Source organism: Falco cherrug, chromosome 3 (genome assembly GCF_023634085.1).
Source record: "Falco cherrug isolate bFalChe1 chromosome 3, bFalChe1.pri, whole genome shotgun sequence".
Taxonomy (NCBI): Eukaryota; Metazoa; Chordata; class Aves; order Falconiformes; family Falconidae; genus Falco; species Falco cherrug.
In genome coordinates this window covers 62,230,565-62,256,766 of record NC_073699.1, presented here as the reverse complement: position 1 = coordinate 62,256,766, position 26,202 = coordinate 62,230,565, and the positions used below count along the sequence as shown (strand labels likewise).

Genomic DNA, 26,202 nt, shown 5'->3' with positions numbered 1-26,202 from the left:
CTTGGTCAGCCTGAATTGGTCAGGCAGTCGGGAGTAGATGATCACTGTAGGTCCCTTCGAACTGAAATAGTCTAGTCTATCCTATCCTATCCTATCCATCTTATCCTATCCCTCAGTGTCTGCAATAACAATGTTTATGGTATTATCACAAAAGGTATATTTCCAACCTAGCTCACAGCTTTTGTGAAAAGAAATAGCAAAAATCTTTCTTTGTGAGGCTGAACTAAGCCAACAGTCCAAAAAAACTACCCTTGGACTACAGAAGCCAGAGTGCTGAACCTATGCTTTTCTGACCATGCGTACTGTTAAAGGAGGACAAACTTCAACATAAGATCACTTTGCTCAGGGACTTGTCCAGTTGCAGTCTGGCAATCTCCAAAGATGGCAATGTCACAACATCTCTGAGCTATCCCAGTGCTCAACCACCCTCAAGGTGAACAGAGGTTTTCCCCATACTCATTTGGATTTCCTTCTCTCACCTTTGTAGCATGGCAACTTGTCATTTCTGCTCTGGAAGCCACTGTGTGTTTAAAGTCTCCAGCAAGCAGGGTCTGCAGTCCCTCAGCTCTGCTGCCCTCATCAGAGGGCCAGTCTGGAAGTGGCTTGGCCACCAGGCACTTCTTTGGATGCCCTGGACCTTGGCCCAGCAAGCTAGCTAGCAGATAACCATGGCTGTGAGGCCAAACTAAAGGAGAAAATTGCAAAACACAGATCACTTTATGGTTACCACATACTAAAAGCATTGTGATTAATACAACCAGCCTGATGCACACGTTTACCAGAGTACAGTTCCTCTGTTTAGCTGGCAGAAACATTGCTTTCCAGGCGCTGGCAGAGGACATGCTGATTCTGCTGTGCTTCCTCAGGAAACAGTGGCATGGCTGTTTCAAGGTCCAAGATGGAGAATCAGGCATGGATGAAGGAGGCCAAGTCTGGTAAGAGCTAATGCTGGCACCTTTACTCTGAGTTCTTCACAAATTTGGTGAATACTCAGTCCAAGAAGTGTTTGGAGCATTTCCTGAGCTCTTGGCCATCACCTTTGTGCAGGCGCTTCACTTTACATGAGAGCCAGGAGGCTGAGAAGGGATTTTATCTGATGTGTGTGGTGCTCTTTCCAAAATGCTTGAGCTCCCAAGGCAGCTGCAGCTGCCTGGAAAGCAGTGGCTGGTTTCGGTAAATGTCACTGAGGTGCTGCATCAGGACAACAGCAACCACTCAGCCTGGCAGCTGTTGAGCAGATCAGCCTGCTCTCTTACATGAAATAAGGTGCCAAAAGGAAGGGGGTGTCCCTGGGGTCCGCTCCTAGTGAGTGCTTGAAGCTTCCATGTGCCTTTGCCACACACCACACGCTCGGGCTGCTCTTTTTATATCCCATTTTTTCACTCTCCTGCACAGCAGCCAGGGTCAGAAGACAGAAAAAAAGTCATAATTCTTTGTGAACTATTACCCCACCAAGGTACCCCCAATTACCATTCTCTCTTGCAAGTAAATAAATAAATGCTAACTCCCTGAAAACGGACCCCTCAGCAGCTCCTACCTTAGCTTCACCCCTGCCTAGGGAAAGGGCACTCGACTGAGTGGCCAGGGGAGAAGCCCGACACCCGGAGCTGAACACTGCTTTCTCTTTCCTCACCTGCCCACAAACTCACCTTTTAAACTGAAGCAGCTGCTCCTTTTTTATTTCATTATTTTTTACCCAATGTTCTGATGAGGTAAACGGTGAGGTGATGCTTTGCGAGAGGCAGCACTCGTTAGCCAGAAGGGTAAAAAAGCCATCACAGTTGTCAGCACCACACGGACAGAAAACGTTCTCGTGCTGCCCCTCTCCTTGCAAACCCAGGTGGTTCCTGCAGCATCAAGCACTAAACTGAAGATGATCCAGTTTTCTGTAGCCTCAGGTTTGGCGGCCCTGACTCACTTCTGCAGTGCTGAGTTTTCATTTTTCCACTGTATTATGGAAATTGTGTTTCAGCTAAGCAGTTCTTAGAGCAACCACGTGGTAGCAGTGGCAAGCATCACCCTGCATCTCCCTCAGTGATCCCTGCTGTGGAACACGGGGTCCGCACCATTTATTCCTGTCCAGCCGACCTGTGCAATGCTGCCCTAATAGGCAAGGCAGAGCAAGGACACCTGCGTGAAGCCTGTGGGCATTTTACCAGCCGATTGTAAGGTGGTAGGGAGCTGACTGCAAATTCAATAAAGATTTTCTGCTGTTTCAAATAGAGTGTTTTTTTCAGAGATGAGGGAAACAGCATAGCCAAGAAGGTGTTGTCATATTTATGAAGCTTCAGTCATATCCCATTTCCATCATTTATCTGGTAACTCGGCTTAAAGAGACACCACTTGAAATCAAAGTGCTTACATTTCAGCAGACTGGATGCTGAGGGTGCAGGACGGGCTTCCCAGGTCCCACGGCAGGGACGCACCACGTGCAGCCACAGCAACAAACTCACCTGGACTTCAGCTCCAAGAGGTGTCTCAATAGTAGCTTGTGCTCACAGTAAAAGCCAAGTTGTGTACCAAAAGGTCAGATTGGGGGCCTAAGCCCTGGGAAGAAGCTGCGCCTCGTTCGAAGAAGTTGCCTGCGTCCACATACATGCCTCTGCACCGTGCCACATCAGCTTTAGAGCTGTGTCACCAGCACCTTCAAAGAGAAACAGGAGCTTCAATTAATTCTCTCGCTTTTCTCTGATTTCCACTGGGAAAAAAAATATAGCAAAAAACAAAAAACACTTATCAAAGGGGTTTTCTTAAGGAATTTGGGACTGAATTTCATGGTAGAAGCAATGGCTAGGGAGGCTTCTCCAGGCAAAAGCTAAGCCTGCGCTCCTAAGACATGGTTTTAATCAACGTCTACCTAAAAAATAGCATTTATACTGGCCACTCCTTTACCTTTAGACATTCCAAGAGACAAACCAAAATGCCTCATCTGATTCTTTCATTTACTGCAGGATAGCAGAATCACCACCACTGTTCATTTCCCCAGCCCACAGCGAACAAAGAAACCTGCTGGTTTTCTTTCCCAGCCTATGAATGCATTTCCTCCCTCGTTACAGTCATCAGTGGTCCTGACACAACTTCAGAAAACAGGAGGAAAAGCAGATTTCAGCTGCAGTATGTTTTCCTCAGCTATATTTAGAAAACGGTGTGTGCATATGCACGTAGTGGTGCTAGTTTGCAAGTGAGTGCAAGGACAGCTGCCGTGACAACACAGCCCACAAAGTAACACCAGGGATCTCAGAAATCCCACCTGTGTGTGTGACAAGGCAAACTGTTCAGCTCCCAGTGTTTGTGTAATCGAAGCATTCACAGTTTTCCCTGACTTGCTAAACTGGGTAATCCCTGAGCGATGCTGGAGAACAAAACTGCAATATTTACAGGGTGTTTCTACCCAGTGTGCATTGGGGCTATTTTAGATCATTTTTTCGTTGCTTCTCTCTTGAGAGGAAGGAAAACAGAGGAAATCTAAAGTTTTATTAAAAGCTCAGGGAAAGCAAGAGCAAAGCAACCTAAGAGCGTGCAACAGGAAAGGCAGACTCCCCATTTAGTGGCCAAGGGAGCAGAAGCTATGCATGCACTACAGCCCTGCTCCACAGTGCTGAAGGGCTTCTCCTACAGCCTTTTGTAGGGCACATTAAGAGTTAAGGTGGAGACTTAGGACAGCAGAAAAAGAGTTGGAGGAGAAACAGTATTCAGAATCATTCCAGCAGAGTCCTATGATTGAAGGAAGTCCTTCAATCCTATGTTTCAAGTTGATAAAGTTCATGGTATGGGAAAGCGTTCACAACAAAGCTTCAAGATTTGCCTGAAAGATGTGCTGCACAAGTAGAAAGCCACGCAAGCGGTCACCAAACACCTCTCCTTGCCTTTCCTGGCCTGACAGGCACCTCCCAAGGCCAGTTCCACTGACTGCTACTTAAAGCTGTTACTAAAACAAAAATCTAATGAAAACAATATTTTACTATAGAGAAGACTAGCTGGACCTGCAGAGTTTCCTCCCTCAGTAATAACTGGGGAATTATTCCCATACGAAAGAAACCATCTTTCTCTCTCCTCAGTATGCAGAAATTACCTATACGCTTGCAACCAGCAAAATGCACGAAATGAAAACCCCAGCCCTGCCCCTGCCCAGGCTCTGAACTCACCAAATCACGAGCCCAGGCCAGGGCTGGTTATCTAAAGGGGCACACATCACACACAGAGCTCAGAGGTATTGTGGCCATCTCTTCCTGCCTCCCTTCACCAGTAACAGCACACGTAGTCCTTTCATTTCCTCCTCCTGCTCCTTTCTTGTTGCCTGTGGCACCACCAGGTATGGGGTACCACAACTGTTCAAACGTATGAGGATTTCCTGCTAGCGTAAAGTGCTCTGGTTGCAACCCAAACCTCCTTCAAAGGCTTTGGTGAGATGGTACCCTTTTTCAGAGGGAATCTGGTTTTACTGTGAGGATTTTTACACTTTCACAGGGCCTGAGGCAGCCCAGCTGTGCTGGGGTGCACGTTGCTGCATTGCTGGATGCCTGCTGACACCTACTATGCAACTTCAGCATCTGGTCTTGTACATTCAAGAGGCAGCAGCATGTACATCAAACACACACATACATGGACATTGTGCATCTGTGCATGTGTATGTGTGTCTTCTTTTTCAGCCACACAGGACTGCTGTATTACTTCTCATTAATTTTTCAAGCTGCTGGCTCCTGCAGCCCATGCAGAAGAGGGAGCTGCCGGCAGGCACAGACAGCTCATGATGATGTGACCATCAGACTCCTGTAACAAACATTCAGGGAAAGCACATTTTTAATGTTGTGGCAGCAAGAGTGAGGTAATGCAGTAAAATATTAATGAACCTTTTCAGCTGAGATCTCAAAATACATTGTTGAGGCTAAGCTTTGGAGGTCAAGGCAGTGTATTAACTACATATTCACCCAGCTATTAAAATTCTCCATTTTAACCAACACTGAGGAGAGGTGGGAAGGAGAGAGAAGGGGGGATCAGAGAGAGAAAAAAGAAGACAAGTTGTAAAGCTCATTGTGTTTCAAAAGGAAGCACATGGAAGGTTAGGACAAAAACTGGACAGTGCCTTCCTCCTTTTCAAAGGTGAAGGATTCTACCCTTCTAAAGGTCCAAAATACTTGCCCTCAAAAAGTGTCACAAAATAAGGATGAGCTCCAGATACTCTAAGCTTGGTACACCACCATGTTACCTGGCCTGTAGAAAGGCAGATGGGATATGCAAAATGCTTTCATTTGTTTTTATTTTTAGTCCACAGCTCACTGTCAGCTGAACACAAACATGGTGCTCACTGCTGATGACTTTAGAGATGAGCAGAAATACAGATGAAACTGGTTTTGGCCTTGTTATTCAAAGGGAAAGGGGGAAAAAAAATAAAACAGATTAAGGAAGAAATAGTTAGATGAGAAAAAAGATTCAAGGAATGCTTCTATCTACCAATTGTTTTGCAGGCCAAATAAAGTATACTAAGTCTGCTTCAAAGGAGCACCTAAAGGACAAAAAATGTCACTTTTGCATGGCTTGACTCTGCTTGCTCTCTTCTTTGTGCCTAATGAGAACAATGTGGCTTTTGCTGCTGGGCTCCCTGTCCCTTGTCTTTGAGTTTCACATGTGCCAGCTCTCAGATCCTCTTCACTGCCCCTTGAAAATCTGCATGAGTTCACAGCTGCCAGGGCCCCGCTGCAGAGTCCCAGCACCAGCAAGCCCAGCCTCCTCCCCAGTGGCTCCAGCCCATCTCCAGCCCCAGGCATCCCTGGCACAGGCAGGCTCCCACTCCTAGAGTAGGATAAGGCACCGGGAGACACGGAGCAAAGGTTCTCCTTTGAAATGGTGCTGTTATACTCCAGCCCTAGTAAAAGATATTGTGAAAAAAATGAGGAAATCGAACAGAGCAAAAAGTACAGCGATGCAAAACCAAATGACTGAAGGTCATTTATGTGAGCAAGGAGACAAAATGCATTTCAGATGGCTTTTTGAATCATCCTTTTTGATGTTTATCTATCTGAGCTATTTCTTTTGCAGTACTCAGCCCATCTGGTAATTAGCTCATGATGTGTGGATTCAAAACATATCCTTAGTACTTTGTTGATGAAGTAATATTTCTTCTGCTTGTTCTGCCTAGACAGACTCCACAGCCAATCCTCCAGGGCTGTGGGATTTATGTAGCTACTTCAACTACTTTCAGCTGAAAAAAAAAAAAAAAAATTACAAAAATGTTGGTGGTCTTGGTCAGAGTCCAAATGACAGGAAGGGCACTGGTCTTTGTCAGGGTTTCTGACAGACGCTGAGTCTGCTGTGCTGCAGCACCCAGCCACCCTTTCCCTTCTCAGCTGACCAAGCATAGATGTGGATGGCCCTGGCTCTCCTCCCAAAGACATCTAGGGAGGTGCTCCCTGCGCTGAGCACTTAGACAGGGTGTCCTGGGCAGAGGCTGCAGGCACCAGCCAAAGTGGTCAACCCCAAAGAGAGGGTGCCACCTTCTGCTGAGCTCTGTAGGAATTACCTCTGAACTGACTGTCCTGGCTGTAGCCTGGGGAAGCCAATTTCAACTCCTACAATCTAAGGTACAGTCCTCTTTTTTTCCTGTGGCTAGGCACTGAGCTTAAGCTCCTTGACATGAACTGAAGCCATGCAGAGCAGTGAAGAGGGCATCTTCCCAGCCAGCTGCCTCTGAGCAAATACATCGGAGCATTTCCTTGCAGCTCAGCACAGCACGCTGAGGTTTCCTTCACTCCCAACTACAAGAGTATGAGCTATGGGGAAAAGGATGAATGGATTTGGAGGAGCAGGCTGAGTACCTAACCAATCTGAAAGAGTAACCTATTCTAGGGTTTAGTGACTCAGGGAAGAGCTTTTCTGCCTTGCAGGTCAGGAACTGAATAAATGCAATGAAACAGGCAGAGGAATTAACACACACACACACACATATTCTGCCAGTCACTCATTGAAGAAAAGCTTTTGTCATTTGGCAGCAGCACAGATCATAACTACATGTAGCAACAGATGGGGAAGTCCATCAGTGACATCCCATGTCTCTGGCACAAGGGAACAAACTACCCCGAGGACAAAATGAAAAGGAGCCTTTTTGTCTCCTCTGCACATCCCTAGAGGCCACAAAGACAAACCACCTTCCATCCCTCAACGTGCATGCAGGCTATGTGTTTGCTCTCAGGGAAAAGTATTTTAAGAAATATGGATCACCTCCAAGGCAGAATATGCACAAGAACAACAGTAAGATAAAGCATTCAGAGAAGAAAACAAAGTTATTAAATATGTTCTATAAAGCCACACTTTTTTTTTTCTTCATTTAGCACAAAAAGATCTAGTAAGGCTATGAAAACAAGGCAAAAAACAAACCAACAAAACCAAAAAAGCCAAACAAACAAAAAAACAAACAAAAAAAAAAACCACCAACACCCCACTCAAATATATGCTGAGGAAAGAACAGTGATTTAACACCTATGTTCATGCTGAGGGCAAAGCAGGTTGCCAGCTTGTGCATGCTCTGAACTGGGGCATCCCTCTCCACTGACCCCACAAGGAGCCCAACTGTTTAACGAGGGAGCTAAAGGATAGACCTAAAGTTGTGCATGTGAATACCCTCACCCAAATACAGTTCTCAGTCCTGCTAGTTTTAGACATCTGGTGCAGCTTTCCATTACGTTCTCATTGTCCAAGTTAAAGGTAAACACACAGCAACGTGCAGTTTCACTCATCTCAAATCATGCTGGCATCATTACTTGGATACTATGGCAACAGGTAATACGGAAAAATGATGCAAGGGTGACCAGCGATGAGGGACTGTTAAAGAAAAAATATCAAGTTTAATTCTGAGAAAAAAATCAAATGCAACCACTGGTGTTTACAGAAATGTGTTTTCTGTTTCAGCTGGCAATACCTATTTCCAAAAACATTCCTCTTTGCTATTACAAATTCATCTGGAAAGTCCACAAAGCAGAGAGTCTAGCCAGCTCTCAGTACACTGCATCTTGCTGCTGACTATGAACTGAAGCTTTTTTTTTTTTTGCCTTTTTTTTTTTTTCCCTTCATCAGTTTTCCCAACCTGTGCTCATGAAACCCATCAAGACAGATCAAAATAGATCAAGGACTGTTGTTCCTAATCAACAGCACGATTTGGCTGCATTTCACCAAGATTCAGACACTGTGAGTCAGCCTGAGCCAACACTCTAGTTTATGACTTTCAGAAACCTGTTTCCCATGGACTGTAGTTGAATTCAATCAACAGATGAAAACAGCCATATTTTTGCAGGTATAACCCCTAACTCATATAAACCCCACAAAAAAGAGGCCACAGTAAAGAGGAAACTGGAGGAGCAAGAGCTTTAGAGAAGGTGAGATGGGGGATGACTATTTGAGGTAACAAATGCAGCTGCACATACACGTAGCTGACAAGGACTCTGCGCTGCACCTGTCCTTTCTTAACCCTACCACGCTATGGATGAAAGCGTGGTGTATAGCTTTGCTGTGGCAGCCAGCATCACCGACACAAGGGCACCGAGGCTGACGGAGAGCAGACCAGTGTCCAGGTGCTCTTGACTTTCAGACAGGCAGACGCTACCAGAGACGGGCTGCAGAGTGGGGACAAGGGTTCCCCTGCTCCTACCACCCCTGTCGGTATAGTTTAATGACATCACTTAAAGAAGGAAAAATAAACCTTGGCAATTCAGTTCTCTCTTTTTGTAATAAAAGTAAGTGTGCTACATTTAAGCAAGACTTGGCAAGAAGTTTTTCATTTGTGTAGTTAGATTCCAAGATATTTGGTGGAAGATTTGGTCCTTCATGCCATTTAAAAAACCATCCATACATGCTTATGTTGTTGACATAACAATTAAGACATTTACTTGCAGGTGTTTATAGCCTCATTCAATTTATATGTTTAATGGAATAGTCAGATTGAGAAATTAGACTCACAGAAGTCAAAGAGTCTGAAGTATGGATTCCCAAAGCAACTGTAACATATATCCCTCTTTCATATAAAACCACAAGAGAAGTGGTTCAGATGTCTCGAGCAGTACAACTCAAGATTTTTTTTTATTTATTTTTTTTTTTTAAGTAGACTCTTTCAGACTGTGGAATAGAACTGAACTCTGAACCATGGTGCAAGCATCTGATTATTTCTGATTCTGGAAAATACCCCTGGAGTTCCATCCTCTCTCACTAAGAGTTACCAACCCGCAGACAAGTGGAGTTTAACCTGTTGCACAAGCCCATCTCCTCGCCACAAGCCCACCTTCTGCAATGATGACAGTTGCAGAGAAACTGCTAAAAAAGGGATCAAAAGCCACATTGAGCCACTGTAGTCACTCAGTAGGCTGTTTCTACTGGAACACCATCACACCTTGTCCTCCATCATGCACACTTCCTGAGAAACATCCACAACAGGGAGGGAGGGAAACTCTGTAAGACATGGCTGTACTGCACCCCTTAAGAGCATTATAAACCATAAAAGCTGACCCCTTCTATTAGTGATCACTAACAAAAGTTTCCAGATGGTTACTATCAAGATTTACTGCCATTCAATTCCATGCTATAGGAAAAGTTTATGCTGATCAATCCAAAGGCCTAAAACAGGAGTTTCCCCTCTCCCCATAATACCCCTCCTCCCACACACCATCCTTCGACTTTCTGGCACTCCTCAGGCTGCTCACTGGGATCCAGCTTGTGGGGAAAACCTACATTTAATGCTGTTTCCTGACCCCAGATTTAGTCTCTGGAAGCAATAAAAAACATTTAGCAGTGTTAGGAAACAAGTAAGAATAGGCAGAGAGACCTGGGATGGTTAAAGGGAGAGCTACCTGCATCTTCAACTACCTAATAAGTGGCTGTAGAGAGGATGGAGCCAGACTCTTCTCCAAGGTGTGCCATGACAGGACAAGAGGCATCAGACACAAGTTGCAACACAAGAGATCCCCATCAGATACGAGAATTTTTTTTATATATATATATATTTTTTACCCTAAGGGATGCAAAAAAACTTGTGGAATCTCCCTCCTTAGGAACAGCCAAGGCTCAGCCAGACAGTCCCAAGCAAGCTGATGGAGCTGTAAGCCTGGTCCTGTCTGGAGAGGGGTTGCCCCTGGGACCTCCAGAGGTCCCTCCCAACCCAAACTGTGGTCCTACAGTCCTTGCTTCTGGGTCCCACTTTGTGCTCTGGTGGTTCTCCGAGTCCAGCATCTTGCTGTGAAACTATTCTACTTAATTTCTCTTTCCCTGAGCACACCAGACTGTTTTTAAAGACATCTGCAACACACTATCTTCTTGCTCCATCTCCTGGGGAAGTATTACTCCTTCAAACTTTATTACTGCAGAGAGTGCTGGTTGCATTTAGGATATAGCTGTTACTTCTTAAATCTGTCCAGGTGCTGATTAGAGCTGATAAAATGGCCGAGAGTGGTTTTCAACAGGAGTTAGAGTTCTGTCAAAAACAACATTTGGGTTAAGCTTTATTACTGATGAAATTCTTCAGAACTCAGCGACCAAACCAGATGCTGCAGCCCATTCCCCCAAAGCTTTACAGCCACTGCTCTTTCTGACAGTCTTTGCATGCCTCTCCCTTCCTTTCCATGCCCTGAGTGAATATTGGCTTGGAGGGTAGGAGGTGAAAAGAGGGAGGGGGGGGGGGGGGAAGTTATTTTTGGCTTTCAACTTTTTATGGCATTCCTGTCCCATAAAACTCGTTGGAGCTGTGCGTCTCACCCTGGGTCAGAACAAAAGCGGTTCTGAAATCACAGAGAAATTTCTTCGTGAGACACAAGTTGTCCAGCTGCCAGCCAGCAGCAAGAATGTCCCAAAGCACAGACCCGCGCGGGGCCCCGAGCTGGTGAAATGCAGGCACGGAGGGCCCAGTGATACAAACTGCGTATAAACCCACTGGATGCTTAAACCCACATTCATCTCCGAGGCAAAATTCCCTTGACAGGAGCTTTCCTTGACTTGAAAGGGCTGAGCTCAGAGTCCTTGCCCCGTGCAGGGCGGCAGTCTAGACATGACGGCGTGGGCGGAAGAGCAGGGAGGCGGCGAGGCTGGCAGGACAGCAGCTGCCTGGCGCTTTCTTCAGGAGGCTCCTCCACCCTCCAGCCATCCCTTGGTACTGCCATGGCACCACAAAGCATCGGCCCTTCTGGGCCTGGCATGATACTTGTCTGAACGTTTAGCCAACATGAGAGACGCAGCATTACTACAAGAAACACATGAACCCCTCGGAATAGACACTGAATTTTATGGAGGTTGAATGAAATATAATTGCCTAGCCAACATAATTGCATGGCTTATCAAGAACTGCCTTCTTTCTTCACATCTTCAGTATCGGTAGTGCTTGTTAATAGCAAGATTAAGACTCCTAAAAAAGTCTTTGGAGGTTTTTATGGCACTGGCCCTCAACATATTGTTTAAAAGTGTGAAGCTTGCTTACTTAAAGTGCCTAACAAAGATGCAAGCCCCAGAACAGAAGTGGGTTTTAGGGAGCAGGTCCATGACATAAATTCTCAGGGTTTTTCTTTCATTTAGTTAGGTTTTTTATCTTTTTTCAAACAGAGCCACTCAAGTTAACTGAATTATCACATATGCTTCTCCAGACACCATTCAGCACCTAATCGAGTGGTAGGATTATAAATACCATGTGTTGCAGCTGTGGCTGAGCCATAGTTGTAGAAAGTTAAATTGTCTTTACAGCTTTGCACCAGTGGGATAAAGAAATCGCACCAGTGGGATGAAGAAATTGCACCAGGAAAGCAGCAATTTCATTGCACGAGACAAATGCAACACAGAAAATAAAGTTTACAGAAATTTTGGGTTATGTGAGTCATGCAAAACACTTCCCTTTTGCTCTGGTTCTTCAGTAATGTAAGGCAGAAGTGACCTCCTATCTGCTGAATTACAAGTAAAATGACAAGGTAAAATGACAAAGCAAGCAGATCCTGCTTAGGTCAAGCTGCCTGGCTCTCGCTGGGAAACAGACACAGCCTCTCCAAACCCCCAGAGATCAACCTTCACAACTGAACGAGCAGGAGATCTTACAGGAAAGCAGAGGGAAAACAGGGGATATAGATATTACTTGTGCGTGCTAATTCTTTTGAAGTAACCTTGATAGAAGAATTAAATGTAATTTAGAGAGGGCAACGTAATCATTTATGGATTGTATTGCAATAAGCAGGGGGAAAGTGGATGCTTCTTCAGCATCCTGGAGACAGAGATAGGTAACTGCCCAAAAGAGGAATGACCTGGCAGCAGGGAAAGTAGACATTGCTGGATGGTGTGTTTGTTTATTTTTAATTGGATCCCAGAGATCATCCAGCTGAGCTGGAACCCACTCCCAGGATTTCCAGAAGCTTAACAAAAAGGCTGCAACTGAGAAGCCCAGATGTCCTTTTTGGCCCATCATTTTTCCTGGCTTAGTAGAGAGAGTTGTCCATTCTCCTGGCATATTTAACTTTCAGACTTACTTCCAGAGCCGACAAGCTTGTATGGTTCAGTCTCTGTGCTCACCGCTAGCAAATACTTTATTTGCAGCTGCCATGCTCTAAGATAAACCAGATCAGTAAGACTTATGTGAATGTGAAACAGTAGAGCTAGTCCTAATTAAAGCTGACTGCAGCCCAATGCCTGTATGAAGTGGCTGGCATCATCTTGTAATGAAAACAGGAGGAAAGTGATTCAAGCACCAGCCAGATCTTTCTCTGAAATACACAAATCAACAGGAGCACTAGAGGGATGCACACACAAAAGGGATGGCAAAGAAAGGATGGAGTCCCACTATCAGCTAGGACCAGAAGGCAATGGCACAAACCAGTACCTGAAAGGCAATGATTGCATGTAGATTTGACAAGGTTATAAACAGACTTAGCTTTTGATGTCCTATACACAAGCTTATCTGAAGAAATTACATTGTACAGTCTGGTAATTGATATAATTTCAGTGAGCACAGCCCATGAACTTCTATTTTTTGGATCTCTCTCCTCACTCATGCTTAGCTTTGACCCCACTTTTGCACATTCCAGCAGCTGTTGTATTTTCCTTAGCATTCAAGCCTTCTTCAACTTTCAGCACAATGGTCTCTGATCTGTTTCAGACTTGATCTGGCAAAGAAATCCACACTGAAAAACTGGGTGCAACAGCTCCCTAAAATCTGCAGGTCTTATGAGCTTGGAGGACTTCAAGCCCTCTCCCAGGGACTCCCCAGTTTACACTTGGAGAAGTTTCAGATAATTGTACTTACATTAAATAAAATGCCCCAGAAAATGGAATAAAAAGGGAAAAATACATATAGTTTTAGGTATATGAATAATTATATGACAGAAAGAGAATTGCTTTGGGTGGCTAGCTGAATTTGCTGCTGTCACAGCAGGATGGCTGGTCCCAGCTCAGCCGTGGCCATAAGGAACTTGCTGGCCTCAAGGTTCTTAAAGAGGAACACCATGAGAATTGTTGTAGGAACTTTGTGCTATCAGATAAAATGCAGGGGTGAGGAGGGAAGCTCATCTCACTTCTTAGGGAAGAAGTGTTAACAGCAGCCTTAATTAAGAAGAAAGTCAACAGTATGGTAGCCTGCAGAGGTGAAGTCCCCCTCCATATCTTCTCATTTGTAGCAAAGTCTGAATCTATGCAGTCTCTCCCGTTAGATACTGCATGTAGCCACTGCCATGGTTTAACCCCAGCCAGTGACTAGGCCCCACACACAGCCACTCACTCACTCCCCCAACAGTGGGATGGGGGAGAGAATGGGAAAAGTAAGAAAACCCATGGGTTGAGATAAAGACAGTTTAATTGGTAAAGCAAAAGCCACGCACAGAAGCAAAGCAAAACAAGGAATTCATTCACCACTGCCCATCGGCAGCCAGGTGTTCAGCCACCTCCAGGAAAGCAGGGCACCATCAACACCTAACGATTACTTGGGACGACACCATCAGTCTGAACATTCCCCTTTTCCTCCTTCTTCCCCCACCTTGATATGCTGAGCATGACATTCTATGGTATGGGATATCCCTTTGGCTAGTTCGGGTCAGGCACCCTGGCTGTGTCGCCTCCCAATTTCTTGTGCCCCTCCAGCCCTTCTGCTGGCAGGGCCTGAGAAACTGAAAAGTCCTTGACTGAGTATAAACAATACTAGCAACAAGTAAAAAATACCAGTGTGCTATCAACATTATTCTCATTCTAAATTCAAAACACAGCATTGTACCAGCTACTGAGAAGAAAATTATCCCAGCCGAAACCAGGACAGCCACCAGGCAAGAACACAGAGATTCACAGCTGTGTATAGCATAGCTTGGGAAAACACTTTTATAGCTTAGTCATATGCACAGTGTGGCACCCTGTGGCATATTTGAGTAACGCTGCATTAAATAATTGCTATATCTGCTAATGTAATGCATATAATTGTATATATTACATAACTTCACACATATTGCATATATGTGGTGTATAGCTTCGTTACATTGGCAGGTTTATAGCATGATTATTATTTTTTGTTCAGCAAAAGCAGAACTTCAAGTCATTTGTGATGAAAAAGGAAAATCTTTGATGTTTCCTCAAGAGAGATTGATTAGGGAATATTGAAGAATATAGAGGATGGGCTGAGTTGATACTTGGTAGCTGGTCTCTTTTATTAGGTGAATCCCAAAGATGAGCAATTTAGAGCAGTCCTCCTGCTCCAGTGATTCAAGACAGCAGTGCAAGGCAGTTGGTTCCACCCAGACCAGCGCAGCAAGGTACAGGTACTGCACGGAAAGACTGCAAGCTGACAGCGTCCCACATTTGCTGCCTTTTCCAAAAGTTGTAAACATCACAGAGACACATGTTACCACTCATTCTTCACGTGAAAGTTTCAGTCTCCAGGGGCAATTCCACAAGCCTGCCTAGAGTCCCCATAGCCATCTCTGCTTGGAGTCTCCAGTCCCACAGTTTCTGGTAGCCACAAAGCAGTAACAAGGACTCTGCACAAAGGCAAAGTTCAAAAATCTCCCATCATACCCGCGACAGATTTGTTCCCCTTCTTCCCTGGCAGTTAGGGCACATAAGCAGCTACTCAACTGTGCCATGCAAGGCAACATGCCCTCTCCCCAGGATGGTTCAAGCCCCACTATGATCCAGCTGGAGAGAGCCACAACACCTTCACAAGACCCAGACAAGCTCAGCACAGTCTTGGACCAAGCAAGCACAACAGCCAGCTTTCCAGCTGGCCTCAGGTTTAACAGGAGGCACTGCAGCTGCAAGAAAGGAATTGCTTGCTGAATAAAATATAATGCTTAGATTAAAAGAAGTCAGTTGAAGCAAGGCAACAAAGCCAGCCTGTGCAACAGTGGCTGTGGAACAGCTTGGAACTGATGGATTACAAGTCTGTTCTCATGAGCCTGGTGGCTATACACAATATAGGATAAAAGACCACTTGCTTGCAAACATCACTGCAAATGGGAACTTCATTAGAGCGCTCTGCCATGTTCTTGGTCATATTATAAGCAGGACTGCTGTTAACACTTCTTCCCTCAGAGGAAAACAGAAAAACAAACCAAAATATCCCCTCAGTGTTACTACTTTAATGCAGAACTACAAACCACATCCAGACAGTAACAACACACACATTTAAATGATACTGAAATGCACAAAGTTGTCATCCAAAAGCAATTCATGTAGAAACATTAGCTTTTAGTTTTCACACCAGTAGGCATTAATGACTAACATCTTCAGGTTTAAAAGCCTAAAACAAGTGATAAAAATCAGTCTTAAATAATATAAGCCAGTTTCTCTGGAGAATAAATTACATCAGTTCAGCTTCCTACATATAATTAGTATCTACATGCACTGTGGCCCTCTAATAGAAATGACTGCATACTCTGAAGATGTTCCAACAATAAGTAGGAAAGGGCTTCCTCCATTACAAATTATATTAACAAATATTAGCACATACCACTCATTAAGTGGCTGATACAGGGATGTTATGTTAAAAAATTTACAATAAAAACTTTCAGTAGGTAAAAACTTAACTTCTACCTTCAGCATATACTTGACTACTCCAAAGTCTCATTTAACTTTGGTAAGGGCTCCATCAGCTTGGAAATCAGAGCTCCAGCCTTTAAAGATAACAATAAATAATTAAAAATAATAATAACTAAAAAGTCATTGCTACACACACAAAAGATGCTGAACATCCTGTATAAGGAAGAAGGCAATGAAAAAGCATAAGCCTGCTGACAGCCGTCTGCACAAAGGCAGCTTCACATGCCTCATGTAATCAGTAAGATTTAAAGATCAGTAATGTAACTAAGATTTAAGGTGATCTGTGAACATTCAAAGCAATGCTTAACTGTGCACTGTACTGCACTCACATGAGTAAACTCTTTCATGCAACCAAACCAAAGTGCTTTAAAGGATTCCCTCCCACCTCAAAGCAATTCTCCAGATACTATATGGCTATGAAACACTTTCAGAACAAAATCTTCTTGAGTTTTTTTAAGTGTGAAGAGATCACAGGGCTCTCCTGGGACTCCTCTTTGCAGTAAAATTTAAATATCTATTTTTCCTGTTACTGGTGTGTCCACAGCATTAGCATTGTAACTTGGATCTGAAGCACAGGACTGAGGACAGCACCTCCCTCTTACCAAACTCCAGTGTGCATTACGGGGTGGGTTTGTAGCACATGAACTGAATCCTTGTTGTATGAAGCTAATGCAGACTGCAGGTACACATTTAATGTGCTAGGACCACTTATGGGCAGTTCAGTCCCTGGGATCAGACCTCTTTTGCCTTCAGCCCTTTTCTCTCTGGGCAGGAGCTGTGACAGTGTTGACCATGGAGAAGTACAGAAGATCCACAGGGCCAGGCTAGAGCTAGGTCACTGCAAAACCCAAACCACACATGATATCAGTGCTAGAACCTTGGTACTGACTGTTTCATCCCACTGATGCACCCTTACCACCCTATCCCACTCACAGGTGTGGACAGGAGGCAACACCTACAGTTATTTGAGAATATCATCACCTCAAAGCAAAAGGCTGAAATGATGCTCCAGCTCCAGCCTTTGGCCTCTGCACATTTTCATTTCTCTAGTTCTTGCTTCCTTCATCCCCACTGCCTCTATTTCCTCTCCTGGACTCCAGCACAGGGTGTTACAGATCACCAACACACTGATGGGACAACGTGACTGAGGATGGGGAGGTCCGCTGCCCTTTCCTTGATGGAAGGTCCCACAGTGCCCCTGCCTCGTGCTGTGACACCCTTGAGGAAGGCGCTCCCAGCTCCCCCTGAAGTCAGGGCTTGATTTGTTTTACCATAAACCGGTCTGAGCTCAGGACCTAGATTTTTCACCCTGTCCTATTAAGCCCTGGACAGCAACAACACATGGATGTTAAGCATGTACCTTCACCAGGGCACGTGATGCTAGAGAGAGCATTAAATGCTCTTCTAACCCCTCAGCCTAGAAGGCTGCTGGACTCGGGACCAAATCCATTTGCTTTCCCAACAACAGTAGTCTCTAGGTCGAAATACATCAATAAATCACATTCAGAGGTCTGAAACCAAGTCAGATTTCCTAAGAAACATGACTTCTAGAAAGAAAGAAAATTATTTTCAGGCTCTCGTGGCTGGAATACTTCATGGCAACATTATAGCTACAGCAAATTCCTCTGTAGGAGGAAAGATTTCAGGCAAAAATTAGAGAAAGGATTTGATTTATAATGGAAAATAAAGTTAAAACTAACAGGCCAAGTTTTGCTTACACTGAATAATACTTAGCACCTACGTAGGAAAATTCCCACTGACTGCAGTCAGAGCAGATCTGAGGCTTTAAACATGCAGTCTCCGCTTCAGCTCCGGAATAGCAGTGCTAAAAATTAGGTGTCAGACTGGGACATGCCCTTCCGATGAGAAAGGGGGATGAAAGAGCATGCAGAGCGCCCCGGCTCCCTCCAGGAGGGGTAACAGCACCTGGGCTTTGGCCCTGCAGAGGAAAACTGACTTTGCAGGTGCATTAAACACGTCTGGGAAAGGGGTAAGCAGCACTGGCAGTGCCCAAGTCGGTGTGGGAGCTGGTAGCTACAGGGAACAAGCTTGGGAAAGCCATCAGGGACTAGTCGAGCCAGAGTGCTCCTAGGCTGTTGGGTTTAAGCCAGACCAGCGAAGAAACGGGCAAAACCTGCACTTTGCTGCAGGCAGAGATGGTGGGTGACAGACTGCCTTCTGCTGTCAGCCATGTTGTGGGGGTAGCTGGCATCCTCCCCCCTCCTGGGCAAGGGAACGGAGGTCACGGTCCCACCCTAGGTGAACAAGGCCTAAAGGGAGCAAAGCTTTCTGAACAGGATCCAGCCCAGCCTCATTGCCTGTTGCCATATCTGTACTCCAGTTCGCGAAGCAACATCTACGTAACGTGTGCTCCGAGAGCGAAGCTGCCATTTGTGGCCTCCGCGGCCAAGAAAGCAGACAAACCTGAGCATCTGTGTTTGCAATCTCCACTGCTCCATATAAGACAAGGTCAGGCAGAAAACATGTGTTTCGTATTTGCAAATCTGAATGATTTATATTAGGGGAGCAGGGCTGGACTGCATGCAGCCTCTAGGTTGTTAAAATTTAATTTACTAATCAATTACTATCAGATGCTAGACTTCTTCAGCTGCCCCATATGAGGAGCATAGTTTCTCAAAATACCCTGTCTTGATTTCAGTGCTGTATCTCCTTCCACGGGCTGGAGAGAGGTGACATGAAGTGGGCGAGCAAAAGAAAAGGACCGTTCAGTCCCATGAGGTCACATTTTAAATCAAGAGAATCCACCAGAACATCATCTCCCCATTTCTGCTGGTCATTTGGAAGATGACATCCTTCTGCCACTTATCTGCACAAGGTAGCTTTACCTGAGGAAATAGTTGCATTAAAATGCATGGTACCCCTCCCACCTCAAGGGAGCAAATCTGCAGGAGACTCAGTGTCCCTAGCTGCACTGTCCTCATTTTGGCTGGACTGCTTCTCCACCATCACTCCCAGTTTAAAACATTTAAAACATCATAAATGCATGCCTCTCGGCAACTAAATGAACTAGGATAAAAGTAAAGACAGAGGCAAGACTATTGCTGACAGGCATCCTTCCTGTTATGTGGGTTATGAGGTATAGGTTGGGTCTCCTGTGCTGTACGGCTTTGGGCTGCAGGTTCACAGATAATTCTGATCTTGGGACAATGATGTGTGTGTATTTTCTAACTTTTCTTAAACGGACATACTGAAAACAAACAATTCAGATGGCTTACATGAGCCAGAGACTCTCAAACACAAACTCGAAGCAGCTCCATGAACATCACATGTTTCACAGCTTACACTCCCATCCTCATACACATGGCAGCTCCCACACAGTCCTAAGAGTCTGTGGGTCTCTTCAAACCTCAGGAACACAGGAGACCCACCGCTATCCTTTAAGCTGGATTAAAGAAACCCTGAAGGTCTGCAGATTTCTTGTGGACACAAGCAGGTGACAGCTGAACAGCTCCTGTCTTCACCCCCTCAAGGACGGTGGTGTCAGGAATGCTGCAGTACAGTGGAGATCTGCCTCAATATTAGTGCAGAGCTGATGTTATGCTGCCTCCCCATCATCAAGCAACTTGCCCCTCTCAAAGGCACAAGACAGTACTGACCATTCTCAGCAAGACTTCACCTATCCAGCTTGGTACTGATGACACGAGGCCTGTATGAATATCAAAACTCATCACAAAGGACAAAAGATATCCCAAAATGTGTTTGCGGAACATGTTCTCCTTTTGAGAAATAAAGGAACAAGACAGTTTTCAGAGTCCCAACTCCAGTTATATGCAGTTCAGCGTACAAACATCAACACTAGCATTGGTTGAACATTTTTTTTAATGTCCTCTGTTAAAATTAGCTCTGTTCTTGGTTAGTAAGTCACGCATGAAATGATCCTGGCTTCCCTTTAAAGTGGTAATCAGAGACCAATAACATTTTGAAATTATGGGTGAATTGCCAGCTCTTCTCTCCAACTCTTTGCTAATCTGCATTTTGGGTGACAGGTTCCCTAGGAATAGGTTAATATTACTACACTTGGAATAGAAGAGGGAAATATTTTAAACTGGGGAATAATCAATCCAGTCCAAACCTTCAGATGGAGAATCACTCAAATTAAGATTCATGAAACTCTTAGAATTCTTTTTTTTTTTTCCAACAAATACCCAGCAGGTCACAGGCAGTTGGATAACTAGCCCCACCATGGTAATTTATGAGACTGTCTCATAAGTTACAGAGCTGAAGTTGGGGTTGGGATTTTTTTGGTTTGTCTTTTTGGGGGTTGGTTTGTTAGGGGTATTTTGAGGTGGGTTTTTTTGTTGTTGTTGTTGTTGGGTTTTTTTTGAGGAGGAGGGGCAGGGGAAGGAGGCAAGCAGGGGAGGAAGCCAAAAAAATGTCAGACTCCAGGTCTTCAGGAGTATTTTAATGCCATCAATTACCTAAGGACTGACTGTAATAGACAGTGTATCAGATTGTGCTACAGCTTTCAATGCATAATGATCAGAGGTGTTTTTTTACTATTTCTAAACTCTAATGCTTCAGATATGTTTATACCTTTCCAGGACACATCATTCAGTGCTGCTTTCACTAAATGCACAAGGCAAATGCTGTTGACCTGATGTTACCCACTCACTATAACTGCAGAACTACAGCAACGTTACCGTCTGGCAGATTAATTCCTACCTGGCACTACTGCTTAGAAACTGCCTAATTAACAGTCTGTTAAACCAACAGAGTGAAACATGACAATTTCTGTAACAAACACAAGGACAGCAAGCCAATATAACATCACTGGGTGTAACAGGGCCATGACCGCAATATGTGACTATAAATGCTCATGATGGAAGCGAACAGCTGACAAACTTCTGAACCAAGGCAATGAGCAGAACCAGAAGAGATGACTGCAGGCTAATCAGCCCAGCAATTAGTCTAAATCGCATCAAATTCCTATTTTAAATCCATCCTGTAGTATTATTTGGAGAGCGCTATTTTTCACGTTATTGCACTGTGGGGTTTCTGCATACTATTACGCTGTTGATGGCTTCAGCTCTGGGAACAGCTGCATTTCAGTAACTCAAAAAGCCCCAAGTGTAGTTTAAGAAGCTCAAAGACAATTTGCCTGGAATTAAATGGCCTTGACAAATGGTAGATGTTTCAACCTCCAGCTCATCCTTAGCTATATAACCTTCCTGTCCACTTGTCTCTTTTCCATTCAGCGCCTCGGCAAGCATGAGCCAGCGCTTAGATACCCTGACAATATAAGAAAATAGCTATCTTTCCAGCATGAGAGGGAGTCTGTGACTGGTAAACACATACAGGAGTCTCAGTCAAGCCCTTGCCTGCGATGAAGGCCTGTCTGGGAGAAAGGGGTGAAAGCCAGAAGTTTGCAATCCTTCACTGCAGGAATTTTGGCCCGTGGGTACAGTTGGCTGCCTCAAGGCAGCGCACCTTGCACACAGCTGAGGATCTGCTGCATAATGTCTGTAGGCAAGTACATTAAGGGGAGAGAGAGTTTACGGCTTCAGCTTGACGTGCACTTGGAGAACGCTGGCTTCCAACTCATCTCCCACACTGAACTCCAGGGACATTCAACTGCTGACCCAGATCTGGAACCAGACTTCAGGGTTTGCTCCTAGCTCTGTGACTGCAACATCAATCTGGCTACAAACACTGCCATCATTATAACGTTCTTTTTTAAAAAAAATCACTGAATAAAAAAAAAAAAAAAGTGATTTTCTTATTTTAGCTATTTCTTCTCCTTTCTTAAAAGTGATTTTTTTAGATATGTGTACTCGGATGTGGACAGAAGGTATGTGTACTCAGGTGTGGACAGATCTGTGCACAGACTACCACAGTGTTTCATCCTCTCCTGCTGGTTGCAGAAGTTTGACCCTTTGATTTTTTTAACTTCAGTGCAGTTGGGATGTACAGGTCCTAGGCTCTTCATGCAGCCTCTCCTTCCTACCACTGAGACCTTTAAATTAAAGAGCTCAACCAGCAGGAACAAGATTATAATCAAGAATTGTCCTAGACTTCTGCTCCAAACAACTTGATCTCAGCCTGGCTATAAGAGATTGCCAAAGGTCCACAGGCTGTCAGTCATTTATCCAAAAAAGCCTGGAACACTTTGAGAGCCATGAAGTATCACAGTCTGGCTCATGCAGCTGATACGTAACGTTGCATCCCTTAAATAAAATGAACCATAGGGGTGAACATAATTTAGAAATGGACGGGGTGAACAAAAATATACAACAGCTGTCTATGAGTGACTTAAATCTTCATCTGAAGAGAAAAATCACCGCCAGAGATTTTCAACCATTCATTTAAACATCAGGAATATCAACATATTTAAACACTACTAAGAGATGATGTTTAGGAAAATTGGGAAAAGAGCCAAAGATACAAATAACTTCATTGAAAGAACTTAGAAGACTGGCAAGAAACATAGCATTCATATTTTAAGCAATTAACTTGCATTTAACCCAACTGTCTTAAAATGCTATACTTCTGTACCATATGCCACGTGCTGTATTAGTAAGCCACACCACAGTTAACTCAAAGGAGTGTGAATTACACACTCAAAGAAAAAGAGTTTGGCGATGTATGACAGCCCTTAGAAGTCTGCTACAGAATGGAAAGTAACTGCAGAATACTTTGCATATTTTACCTTCAAGCCTTCATTTAATCTACCACAACTCCCAACATGGACATGGCCTAAACCTAATGATGATGTGTCACATTCACCCATTTATTTGTATTTGGTCAAATGTAAAACCCCAAAACAGTGACAAAATGTCAGCCTTTCTGCCACCAGAACACAGCACACCCTGGATTCCCTGGATTGCTGGCAGAGACCAGGAGCTTTCCATCAGCTCCAGCTCCATTATAGTACATTAATTTTATTACTTGTTTCTCTGCAATGAGCACAAACCAAGTTCACCACTCTGTCAACTGCAAAGCAATGGTTTTCGTAAGATGCTGAAAATGAAGCAAAAAATGGTCAAAAGGGCGAAGACCTACTGCAATAGCCCACCAGAGCAAAGGTTTGGTTTCCCTTCAGGGCAAACTGGGGGGAAAAAAAAGGAAAATGCTATAGAGCAAAGCCTTCAAGGAATACTCCTGCTGCTGCAGCAAAGACAAAATACATACACCTAAAGAAAGGAAACAATGCAGCAAACAGCAAATGGGATCCCTTAATTACACTATTCATTTGCTGTACATCTGGAAACTTCACTGAAGAAATGCATTAGATCAGAGCAGTATAAATTTGGCATTAACTGAAAGGTCACCATAAAAAAAAAGTGCTTTCCCCTACTGTGTCGTGGCAAAATTGTCAATGATGCTCAAAACCTCTTTAAATCTCTGACAAAAAGAGTGGCTTGTGTAACTTACGCAAGCCATCAGATGTGTGATTCATGTTAAGGTTCTCTGTTAGTTGTCAAACAACACATTATGTCTCCAGTTGTCCCGTCACCCTTCTTCACACTTATTGTTAGGAAATCACGAGAGGGCATGAGTACTGCACTGGCTGCAACCCTCCTTGGTTTCTGCTCTCCAAGTCCACTCCTTTCCACATCACACACTGCCTCCTTGTCTCTCTATGCTTCAGTCGCATTGAATCTGTTAATTAACAGCTCCCATCTTCTGGTCCATAAAGATCAGAGTCCTAGTAGCTGTAATATCTATATTTAAAAGTGGCCAATATATTTTATAATAGAAAACCAAGACTACATGCAGTAGTTAGAATTATCCACAATGTAATCAGCTACAAGGAAAACTCAACAGGCAAAGGCTTTTCTTTTCATTTTCTTTATTTTATTATTATTTAGTTTAACTAAACTTTTTTTTTACTATTCCTTAAGTACCCCCCAAAAAAATTACTCTGAATTTCCCCCCTACAGTTTTAACAAACTATTTCAAAGTCCAGTGGAGTGATCACAGATGCAGAGTGTTTCTCCGTATCTGTCTCATGCAAAACAAATACATAGAAATTTATCCTTGAAACAGAAATATCTTTGAAAGCTTTGAAGCAATTAACGCATACCCCATTACAGTAAGCTTCAAGTTATCCCATTACTACACTTCAGTCCTGTGAAGAAACACTACTTCTGAAATATTTCATGGTTTAGATATCCATGACCTTCTAAAACAGAAATTACCACGTCATAAATGCAAGTGGAGAAAAGTATATAACGTGTATGCATTCAGGCTGCTACTTGCGTTTACTACTGTGGCCTCACGTCAGTACCAGATTTTGTTTGGATGCACTAAACCAACTATGAGGCATTCACATCTGTGCCAACATCATTGTAGCATCTCCAAGCAAAAAACCGCAGCAAATTATGTATACGTGAAGCCATTTGAGAGCCTATCCACCAAGACATCACAAGTAGTTCTGTGCTTATACACCCAAAGACAAACAAGTGACGAGTGTGTGCAGGCACATTCATGCTTTCTCTCTCAATTTCCCTCCTGCCCCCATCTCAACCACAAGAAATTGTTTGCCCCCTAACAGCTACAGAATGACACACATAGAAAAACAGCTCCCTGAAATTCAGATCGCATACCAACATGGATGAACCACAAAGGAAAACACCCCTAACCCTTATATTAGAGAATATTAAGATCTAAGGGGAAAAAAATCCAACACACAAGCCTTCTACATACACCTCCCTCTGTCTGAATCAACAGAAAACAAGGGTGCTTTCTTCTCCTTTCCAATGTTTCTTAGCAGCAGGGCTTGTCACCAAACTCACGTCTGGCATCAGAAATAGTCTGAATTATTTCAAAGCAGGTAGAAATAACTCTATGCTGTTGTTTCAAAGAAACTTTTTTTGTTAGGAATTCCCGCAAGATGCAGTATCTGGTAAGTTTGGGAGGGTAAATGTTAAGACCGCTGAAGTACCAGGATAATATCTTACTTAAAGGAAAAAAAATTAAATATACCACTGTTGCTGCATCTCTGTTATCAAAGCTTTAACATATGTTGCTCACTTAGTGTTGCTACACAGCTGTCTTGCCCTTCAAGTCTACCCAGCTTTAACCATTCACTCCTTACACCAGCTTGTGCTCCAGGCTCTGGTGCAGCTGAGAGAATCCTTATTCTTTCTCCAGCTATTCAGCTTGGAAAATCATACATTTACACAAGACAGGGAGCCAGAAAATTACTGGATGGTCGTCAGTTAAATAAAACACTTGGCACCAGTATGACACATGGGGTACCATAAGTCTTTACACTTCATGAATTCTCTGCTATATTATTACTAACACAATTACTTTGGGACAGTTGTTGAGCAGCACAGAAAGCATTGGCTAGAAAGTTGTCAGCTGCACACAAACATACAAAAGAAAAAAGTCCCTGTCTGGCTGGTGTAAGATTTTTACCTTTAATTCCTGAATTGCAGTCAGTTAATGACAGGCAAAGGATGCGATTCCCAGAATGTGTCTGCGCTCATACAGTCTCACATGGCATGCAGCAGCAGAACCTCTCCCCAGCGTGAAAAGGCCAGTCATGCCAGTCCTCATTCCTCCCGCTCTGCCTCTATGGGTGAAGCAGAAAGTGGCTTTTTGGTTTCTTTTTTTTTTTTTTTTCTTTTTTTTTTTTTTTAAGTGCTGTCCTTTTGGTAAATTCCAGGAGGGGCCTTCTCTTCCATCAGCCAAAATACCATTGCACAATGACTGACTTCCCCACTTCTTCCATTTTCAGTTCACTTCCCCCCCCCGCCCCCCCAGCTTGTTGATTTCTGTCCTTAACACCACATTTTGTCCATGAGGCATTTCATAAAATTTTGTGGCTGGAAGGAGAGGTGCAATTGCAGCAGAATCAGCCGGCCCTCGAGTTAACAAGTTATACTGCACACCAGCTGCTGTTCCACCTGCTCTTCACACCCCCAGCCTCTGCAACCTGGCTCTTAATCACCTGATTAGCCAGGCCCAGCTCAGAGAAGAGGAAAGAAAGGGGAACTAGTCACATCCATCACAGCTGGGGGTGGGCCCATTTATCATGTGATAAAACACTGCAGCAAAAAATAAATGCTATTTGTCCAAGTTGGGGGGGGGGTAGGCGAGAAGGAGATGCGTAGTAGCAGGAGGAGTGGACCTGTTATTTATTCCCAGGCATCCTGGGGGAAAAAACCCAAACCCAAACCACAGCCTGGGTTAAGCCTCCTTCCTCAGGGC

At 44.1% G+C, this 26,202-nt stretch overlaps 1 long non-coding RNA gene across 2 annotated transcripts in view; it reads right to left on the bottom strand.

Annotated features, from left to right (window-relative positions):
* The window catches only part of LOC129735637 (uncharacterized), a 31,416-nt gene extending 5,214 nt beyond the window's left edge, over window positions 1–26,202 (bottom strand). Inside the window, exons 1-3 of one of the 2 annotated variants that reach the window (XR_008731406.1) lie at window positions 25,408–26,202; window positions 2,454–2,644; window positions 480–1,847 (exon numbers count right to left, since the gene is read on the bottom strand). This is a non-coding gene — a long non-coding RNA (uncharacterized LOC129735637). The remainder of the gene's footprint in view (window positions 1–479; window positions 1,848–2,453; window positions 2,645–25,407) is intronic. The other variant, XR_008731407.1, reaches the window with a different exon arrangement.